We start from the raw sequence: 9,670 nt of genomic DNA, 5'->3' as shown, positions 1-9,670 counted from the left end.
TAAACCTTTTAATTGAACATGGTTGTTTTATGGACATTTATGTTGTGCTGTATGGATATGAAAGCTACTGTCTACCTGTCATCTTTAATCTACTTTGAGATGAAAAAGCTATTAGGATGTAACAGTAGTTTGGCTTGCCCCAAGTATAGAGATGGGAATAGAGAGACGTACGTAGGCTACCTCATGTTTTGTGCAGTCACTTACATGAGGCTCCATATCTGACACTAGAGGTCAGCACTTCCTCACTGCGCTGTGTAGAATCAGCATTGAGTGATTCTGGCGATAGTGAGGACCTATGATTGTGACATTAGTCAAGGGCCAGTCGGGGGGCAAAACGCCTTTGATGTTCATTCCCTTGCCACAGCCTCTACTGATACTGAAGATTTGTGAATCAATAATTAGAAACTGTGATGTGCTGATCGATGACTTCCGATGACGAATACTAAACGAGTACTTCCTAACAACGTATTTTTCATAGCTATTAAACTGTTATTGTTGCGCTCAGTATGCAAGAAATAGTTCGCACTCTCCGCCTGTTGCCTTGGATATAGGTGGCTCAGGACATGGCGAAATAAACAGCCATAGCGTGCGTGATATTTGTGATTGGCTACTGTAGCTTATGGGTATGAAGAAGCTCCTGCAATTCATTAACTATTTGAAATAATATTAGGCTTTGTGAGCCACAAAAAAAACGCCTACCATTTTTTTTATTATTATTTTATAAAGAATAGGTCAATGCTATAGAACACTAAAAATAACGTGTTTAACATTAAATTAATAGATTAATAGATTAATAGATGAATTGGCTGTAGTGAACTGAGAGGCGGAGTGTTCATTATGTTCAGCCGACACATCGCAGCCGGGGAGATAAGTGTCACTGCGGGGTGACACACGCACAGGCGCCCGCTGCCAAGGCAGAGAACCAACCGGCGATCACAGCGGCTGCAGCAGCACGGCAGCCTGACACTGGCATGCGCACTACAGCTCTCGCCGTGTCAGCTCGCGTCTACTCCGTATAACAGGCTGCTAGTAAGCATCATCAGCGACCACATATGCTCAGTCCCCAATTCCTGTTTCCGCCCCTCGACAGGTTTATTTTCAAGGCTATTCCGGCGCCGGAGCATCTTGCTGAACTTCACCGGGGCCCGGCCATCCTGCGGAGCAGCAAGTCGCTGATGCAAGGTAGGCTGGGAGTAGACTACCTCCTATAACCAGTGTTTTGTGTTCAACCAGACAAGACAATGCCCTGAAACGGGAACCAATGTCCAGTGCACCGGCCTGTTGCCTGCTGCGTCGCTGCAGAGATCACGATGTCAAAATAGCGGTCATGATGCACAAAGCTGATAGCTGCCTCCGGTAGACACGCGGAGCCTGCACTGTTTTATTGTAGGGCTGTGATGCGCTCAGTGTTTTCATGTAGCTGCTCCCAGTGTCTACAGACACTTCAGGCGAACTCTACTTTTACAGTAGTGCTGGGTTAAGGAAACATTGAATGGATAGGTTACGCTTACACTATTCAGGTTTCATGCGTAAATTAACAAATGAGACGGGATATCGGTTGACATTTCATCTGTGATGATTTCCAAGTATGATAAATGTCTTGTTTTTCATTCCACTGTAGGCTATGGCACGCCGGTATTTATGAGCAAGGGCTGAAGTCAGTTCATTTGGGCTGGAGAACGTAAACAGGGTTATGAAACATAAAGTGATGCATCTTACATCGAATACAGGACAGGGATTTAATGCGACAGCAAATGTAAACGGCTCTTCGTAATCTAGCCGCCCATACTTTTAAAAAATCGGTTCGGCATCAATGACCATTTTCCCCCGCCTAGTATGAAGTAGCATCAAGCGTAGAGCTCATGTGCTCCCTAAACTGAGCGTATCACACTAGTTATTTTACCATTATCGACTCGCACAGTGCATTTTCCCTGGGGGTTTTGGGCGAGAGAGAGAGTGTGTGTGTGTGTGTGTGTGTGTGTGTGTGTGTGTGTGTGTGTGTGAGAGAGAGAGAGAGAGAGAGAGAGAGAGAGAGAGAGAGAGAGAGAGAGAGAGAGAGAGAGCTCTGTCTTCAGGCAACCTGTCTGTTGGTACTTTGTTTGATGCTTGCCGTCGCCGCTTTCCCGTCACGCTCAAGGCCATGGGAATCTGAATCATTTGTTGACATGTCTTTGAAAGAGCCTGATGAGTTAATAGAGACGCTTAGGGTTAAAAATCTAAACAGGCAAATGCTTTGTAAGTGCTAGTCTGTTACATTAGGGGCCAATATTTGGCTTTGGAAAAGTGAAAGATCATCAGCCTACCCATAATTGAAGTTCTCTCAATCAGTCGGTTGTTTATCTACGCTGTCAGTGTTTTCATGTGGTAGACTATTTTTTTTATTCTTGGTCTTTATGACATTGCTTCAAGCTTGCAGTGCGGTTAGTTGCCGCAGCGTCCCATCTGTTTTGTCAGAGGACAGCCGTTAGATTTTTACTGTCGCGGTGAATCGGTAATGAGCTCTTCTAACGAATGCGGTTGGCACAGGGACCGACTCCTTATCGCGGGAGGGAAGCTGCGGGTTGCGAGAATGGCAAACTCGACGCCTTCGGACAACTAATGAATCATTAATGTTATCTAATAAACCGAGGCCTTGCAGACGACGCGAATTGATTGAGTAAGTATCCTAAATCCACACATGAATAAGTAAACACCCATTTATTGTAGGGACAGATAACGTAATTTATGCTTACTCTCTCCACAGACCCACATCCTGCTATCTCGTGAAGGGTAGGCTATGTGGTAATGAGACTTCATTTGCAGACGTGGTTTCGTGTCTATGATTAAGCCCCATGCGCCCTCAGCTTTTGTTGATCAGTAGCCTATTTCTCACTCACACATGCAGTTATATCACCTCTCCACCAGTCAGCCTCTCCCGTGAATTTAATGAACAAGCTTTTAATGTTAATCTCTTCTAACAATAACAATGCTTTGGTAGGCTATTAATCTCTTGTTGTAAATGGGGCTAGCTTGGACAGAGTAGTTTTCTGTCATATTAGGCAGCATCTTTTCTCCTGATAGCCTCGGTGGATCAACAGGTGTGCGCCCACCGCCTGTTTCACCCGCCACTGACGATGCTACTGTTGTTAAGGATTTGACTGCCCCTCCCACCACTTTCGCTACGGGCCTGTTCGCGGCTGATGAAGTCATTAAACACCCGAGTGATGCAAATGAGTTAAAAGAAGGGAACGCACTGACGGTGCTGTGGGGGTGTGCTGGGGCTACGCATTAATCCTCCGTGCCCACGTTTACCCAAGCCAGTCTGTCTCTGTCGAAAGGGAACTGTTCCACTCAGCGCCACAGGGGAATCATCTCTCTATCCATATTGATTCATTACCTGCTGAAAAGAAAAATGGTCTGTGAAATTATTTGCTGGCCAAAGCCTTTTGAACAATCCCCACTCTGTTTTCTGAAAAAACATGTATACCAGTGCTGGTGGCTGGTTATTGTAGTTTTTACAATGATATAACCTTGACAGGCAAGGCTGTGCAGGTGTTAAAGGGATACAAAATAGCGCTGACATGTTCAAATGAAGGCAACCCTCATGCTGACCCATGAGAGTTTAATATTTACAATAGGGCATCATTCATTTAAATAGTATAGTTGGTTGGTTTAAGTCAGGTCACCATATTGTCCTTGCACCCGATATTTATACAGCCTAGCAAGAACGGCAGGATCCATCCATACAGTATACGGTATGTTCAAAATGCTACAAGCAGCGGCTAAGGCTCCCCATCCATCACACAAATAGGCCACATAAACTCTCACCAAACCGCATAAATTCAGCACTCCGTGGAACAAAATGCTTACTACAGCTTATACAGCTAATGCTGGCCATTGCTTTCTGTTGTGGTGTCATTTTTTTTTTTATCTAGAGTTTTTTAAAATAGCATTGTATAGCATAGCAAGTTCCATCTGGAACTACCATTCAGTGCTTCTTTTTGGTAGGCCAGTGTTGTTGTCTTCAGTGTTTATTCTGTTGTACCTGCAAGCAAGCAAACAAACAAACAAACGACAAAAAGTTCTCAACCAAAGTCGTACAGTGCAGTTCCCCTGCATTGTTTGTCGAGTTTGTTGCTGCCGCGGCAGCAACCCGCACCAAAAAGACCAAACGTATCTACACCCCCTCAAGCGCAACTCTCGGAAGGGATTAGATCCAGGAACAAACAAACAAGCAAACAAACAAACAAACAAGCAAACAGACAGACAGATGAGGGAAGGAAGAGGAGAAAAGTTCCTGAAGGACGATGTAGGTAGCAGCGGAGCCCTCCGGGGCCTCCTGGTTGCAGACGGAGGCGTCCTTCTGGAGTTTCAGGAAGACAATGAAAGTGCTGCGTATGAGTGTTGGTGTGTTGTTGTGTGTGTGTTTGTTGGTGTCCGTGTGTGTGTGTGTGTGTGTGTGTGTGTGTGTGTGCATCAGCAGTGACTCTGCAGCAGAGGGGTTGGTGTGTGTGTGTGTGTGTGTGTGTGTGTGTGTTTGTTGGTGTCCGTGTATGTGTGTGTGTGTGTGTGTGTGTGTGTGTGTGTGCATCAGCAGTGACTCTGCAGCAGAGGGGATGGTGTGTGTGTGTGTGTGTGTGTGTGAGAGAGAGAGAGAGAGAGTGTGTACAACAGGACAGGCATGGCTCTGCTGGCACCATTGGGTCGGGGGGGGGGGGGACAATGGCTGGCTGTGCTGCACAATGCAATCAATAGAGCCAGCTGGAGCAAGAGGGCAGTAGCCTGGGAGTTTAGCCCCCCCGGGAGGGTCATGCGGGTCAGAAAGACAGTACACTGCCCACTCTCTAGGTGAAGTGTGTGTGTGTGTGTGTGTGTGTGTGTGTGTGTTGTGTGTGTTCTCTATTGGAACCGTCGCGCTGTTCTTTGTTGTTATTGCTGAGTGTGAAAGTTAGAGGAACTTGGTTCGCTAAGTTACTGTTTCGGGAGGTAGTTCCTTTTTTCTGTACCGACATTGTGCTGCTATATTTACTTCAAGAGAACTTTGTTCACTTTTGTGTGTGTGTCTCTCTGTGCGTCTCGTGTTTGTGTGTGTGTGTGTGTGTGTGTGTGTGTGTGTGTGTGTGTGTGTGTGTGTGTGTGTGTGTGTGTGTGTGTGTGTGTGTGTGTGCGTGTGTGTGCGTGTGCGTGTGTGTGCGTACGTGTGTGTGCGTGTGTGTGCGTGTGTGTGCGTGCGTATGTGTGTGTGGTCTGAGGAGGGTCAGAAGAGACCAGTCCTCGCGCGCCACTGACATTTTGATGGCATTTTTCATCTGAGAGTGGCTTTTGACGGATTTCTTCCCGACAAGGCGCACGCCAACGGACAGCTGTGAGCGAGCCGGGGATGATGCAGGACTACAGCTGACCTCCCGTCGCCCTTTGATGTTTGTTGGAAGAAATCTTTGATGGCACCAGATCCCATCAGATGAGATAGTTCTGAAGGATTGGATGCACATTGGTTCCTCCCTGGGTTGCTGTCAGGAGGATAGAGACACGAGAGAAGAGGGAATTTATAGACAAGACATACATGGAAAAAAAAAGGAGGAAGTTGTCACTTGTCTCGACTCCAGTTTCCTTGTATGTGGTGGTATTTTTGGAAGTCTTGATTCATCCAGACAGACGATCCATCAGTAAGGGCTTTTAGCCTAATGTGTCAAAAGCTAGTTTCCATGGTGAAGCAGGCACCTGGGCAGTAACATAGGCCAGCTGTACACTCTGATGATGGCTGGCTATAGCTTGAGGGCATCCTTTTTGGCCACTAGTGACTTATCATGTCTCCGCTGTGGTAATCTTAATGATAGGAGCTCATAGATTTGAGCTCGAGTGCTACGGTACGCATGCAAAGGAGGAAGTGAAACCGGGCATATTGGAAAGGACTGGCCGAGCTCGGCGTGGCGTTAGGACTCGAGAGGACCATTAAGGCCCGCGGCACTCTGTAATCAAAGATTGCGTGGCCACGAACGAGCGCTTCGGCGGAAGTGGCACAGCATGCCACGTAGCGGTCTCTGATGAGCTTCGCACGACGAGCGGCGTAGCGTGCCGGCCGGTCCACACCAGCTCTGGCCTGAGGAGTCGGACGTCCGCTGCTGCTGCTGCTGCCGCTGGTGGTGGTGGCGGTGGTGGTGGCGGTGGTGGTGGTGGTGGTGCACTGTAATCAACGAGCGGGTGTAGATAGTGGTCCCTGACGCTCAGATCTGCCCCTGTGGTGATAAGTGCAGCGGTCCATCCCCAAAACCCTGCTGTGCCCTGGTTCTTTTTGTCCCTTAAGTAATGCCGTCTTTTCTGCTTGATAGCCAAGAGCGAATGTAGCCCTTTTATGGAGTACAAGACCCCCTCCCGCCCCTCTCTCTTTCTCTCTTTCTCTCTCTCCCTCTCTCTATCTCTCTCTCTTCCCCTCTCTCTTTCTCTCTCTCTCTCCCCCTCTCTCTTTTTCTCTCTCTCTCCCCCTCTCTCTCTCTCCTTGTGTCGCAAGAGCCACAGCAAAGGGAGAGAGAGAGAGAGAGAGAGAGAGAGAGAGAGAGAGGAAAAAAGGGATCCAGAAATAGACGTCGCATCCTCTTTCCAACTGATAAAAGTCACAGTCTTCCCCTTTTGTGTTGCTTTTAAAGTCTATATATCCTCCCTGTGTTCTACAGTAATGGCGCCGTGTGGGCCAGAGTGGATGTGAGGTAGAGATGCACCTGCTGACCTTTAAGGAGCCATTTGGCTGTGGAAGGAACAGGCCGCAACATGTCCTTTCTTCTTCTTCTTGTGCTCATAATGGCCTTGCATGCTCCCCGCCATGTTCTGCTGCCGTAATGGCCTCTAGACTAGGCTTTGTGCCCGTTCAGGTGGAGAGGGAAGGGGGTCGGAGTCTCTCTGTCTGTCTATTGTGTGTGTGTGTGTGTGTGTGTGTGTGTGTGTGTGTGTGTGTGTGTGCGTGTGTTTGATAGTGCATACTCAGATTTTCAGTTGGCTGAATGTTGTTTGTGCCTGTGTAAGCCTTTATGTCTGTGTGTGTGTGTGTGTGTGTGTGTGCGTGTGTAACAGTGCTGTTTTGGGCAGTGCACCCACACATCTTTTGTTGGCAGTGTGGTGGTTGTCAATGTGTGGTTGTCAGTGCGCTTGTGCCTGTTTATGCATATGTATGTGGAAAGGGGGGTATGTTTGGAGGGTGCACAGATTGTTGGATGTATTTAAGTGTGTATTTCTGTTTGTGTAAGCACACATACATGCACGTGTGTGAGTGTGTGTGAGCGAGCATGTTTGTGTGTGTGTATGTGCGTGTGTGTGTGAGCGAGCATGTGTGTGTGTGTGTGTGAGTGAGCATGTGTGTGTGCGTGTGTGTGTGAGGGAGCATGTGTGTGTGCTTTTTGGAGAGCGCACACAGAGATCTTTGGTTGGCAGCAGCGAGGGCTGCTCTGAGGGGCGATGACGAGACGCTTGTGAGGAGCGGAGCGGGCCCATCCCTGTGCCACCACCGCCCCGGGTCCCCCTGGCCTGCCACGCCACAGCCACAGCCTCCTGCACGAGGCAGCCTCAGTGATCCGTGTTGACAGCTCCCATTCCCACACCAGGCTTCACTCCAATCGACACAGACAAGTGCCATAATAAGGGCCCCACTGTTTCCCCACTGGCAAGACACTGGAGTTTTTTTTTAAGTTCTTAAGAGTTCTTAAGTTGAATTTTTGTTGATATATACTTCACTGTATTTCAGTGTTTCTTATGTTAAAGGAGAAAGCCGGGTGAGTTTTCGCATAGATCTCCGTTTCTTGAGGTGTCCCAGTGCCGTCGGTACGGAAAAAAACGAAAACAATCGGATTTAGCTAGCTTGAGTTGCTACAGCCAGCAGTTAACGGAGCCAGGCAGCTACAGTAGATCCTGCTCTCTGGGGGCATGTCCATGAGCCTCGATGTGCACAAATATTTACAGTTCAGCAATGTCATGTCTCGGTTGGTGAATTGTTGAAGAGAAAGCGGAATATGTCGGAGTAAAGGAAGACCGTTTTGGGTGAGCCTGTATGGGTATGTACTGTATGTATGTGTGTTTTTTTAACTGAGCTGTCAGTGTTTCAGTATTTGCTCTTAACATGGAGTTGGATGACAAATACATGTACAAGCGGTTGGTAAACTGGATATTTCAAGAGGAATCAATAAGTCAGAGTAAAGGTGAATGTTCTTGGATTACCCTTTTGGTTAGCAGAAGTGTGTTCATTGGAAGAAGTTACCTCAACTACAATAAAGTCCATAAAATCTCAAGACACCCTTGTTGGAAGAAAATCAATCAAAGTGTATTATTGAATTTGTTCTGTGCCAACAAAGAAAAAGGACAGTGCGGTCAGGGCATGATGGGGGAGGAAATTGAGACCAGAAGAGAGATGGAAGAGAATGACTAAGGCCTTGGGAGGGACAGAGGACTGGTGAAGGAGAGAGCAGACACACACACACACACACACGGAAGAGTCTGGAGAAAAGAGAGACTCGGAGAAAGGACGGGGATCGCAAGGGAAGTAAGAGGAGACTTTAAAAAAAAAAAAAAAACAGAAGTGAAGTGAAAGAACAGGATAGAAACAGTAGATAGAACTGAGTTGAGACAGACAGAGAGACGAGAGAGAGAGAGAGTGTGTGAAGAGTGAATAGATGGCAAAGCAAAAGAACAAAAACAGAAAATGGTGGCCTACATTTGGACAAAATCGCTCCTTGCCGCATATAAACTAAACTAGCACCGACTTCCTGAAGTAGGTGTCACATGATTTCCATAGAGTACATGTCAGGAGAGAGACATATTTCACAAAAGGACATTTTAAATCTCGCCAGGAAGCAGTGCTGTTGAATTCTAAAACGAGGGCCATTTTGCAGTGGCGCTTTCCAGACACTATGTTATTTAATTCTGTCATTCAAATGACATTGTTTGTGACCTTGAAGCAGGTGAAATATACAGTGAAACTTTGTTATAAGTGAAGAACCATTAGCTTAATATGCTTTCCTGGTTGTTTTTTTGTTTTTGTTTTGTTTTTGAAAAATATATGTACGCTAAGCAAACATGAAGGCACCACTTAAATGAAGTGACATTATTGATTTGATTGCTAAATTTCCCTTTGTAAACAGACCTGGTGAGCATCATAAGCAAGATTGCAAATAAACCACTTCCTGGTTTATAAAAATGACTTGTGCACACCTTAATTAGTTTTTATGACAGTGTTTTTATAGAGTGCTGCCATTCCTATTCAGGTGCAAGTTGTAGCCCAGACACAATATAACCCCATAATCCTACACTGAAAAGCACCTGTGCGCTCCCATAAACTCCCCCACTTGAGTCTGATGGAGAAGTTCAGGGGGGGATTTTATTACAGATCGTAACAATAAGACAGAGATGCCCACACAGACAAGAGCCAGGCGCGAGGGGCCTTGCGTCTCGGCTGGCATTGGCACGCAGAGGTGGATGTGCCCAGCCAGGGCGGCACAGGCCTGATGGAGTTCAGGCGTGGTGCCTAAATTCAGGCTTGAGCTCGGCCATGCGCAATGTCGAGAAAGGCTGTTCTCTATATTAGATTAGATCAGGGTCAGGGTCAGATTAGGTCAGGTCCATTGATATAGGCTAAAAGTAACTGAATGACCTAATGACTTAATGCTTGTTAAGAAGACCAACAGCAACTGGGACAAATGATCTCAAGTAT

The 9,670-nt window shown here is 46.8% G+C and overlaps 1 long non-coding RNA gene across 1 annotated transcript in view; it reads left to right on the top strand.

Annotated features, from left to right (window-relative positions):
• The first annotated feature begins 1,066 nt into the window (after positions 1 to 1,066).
• The window catches only part of LOC134098559 (uncharacterized), a 69,001-nt gene continuing 60,397 nt past the window's right edge, over positions 1,067 to 9,670 (top strand). Inside the window, exon 1 of the long non-coding RNA XR_009941071.1 lies at positions 1,067 to 1,182. This is a non-coding gene — a long non-coding RNA (uncharacterized LOC134098559). The remainder of the gene's footprint in view (positions 1,183 to 9,670) is intronic.

This window comes from Sardina pilchardus, chromosome 12 (assembly GCF_963854185.1).
Source record: "Sardina pilchardus chromosome 12, fSarPil1.1, whole genome shotgun sequence".
In the NCBI taxonomy this organism is placed as follows: domain Eukaryota; kingdom Metazoa; phylum Chordata; class Actinopteri; order Clupeiformes; family Clupeidae; genus Sardina; species Sardina pilchardus.
The sequence above is the reverse complement of the archived record's forward strand: the minus strand, read 5'-3'. Positions and strand labels throughout refer to the sequence as shown.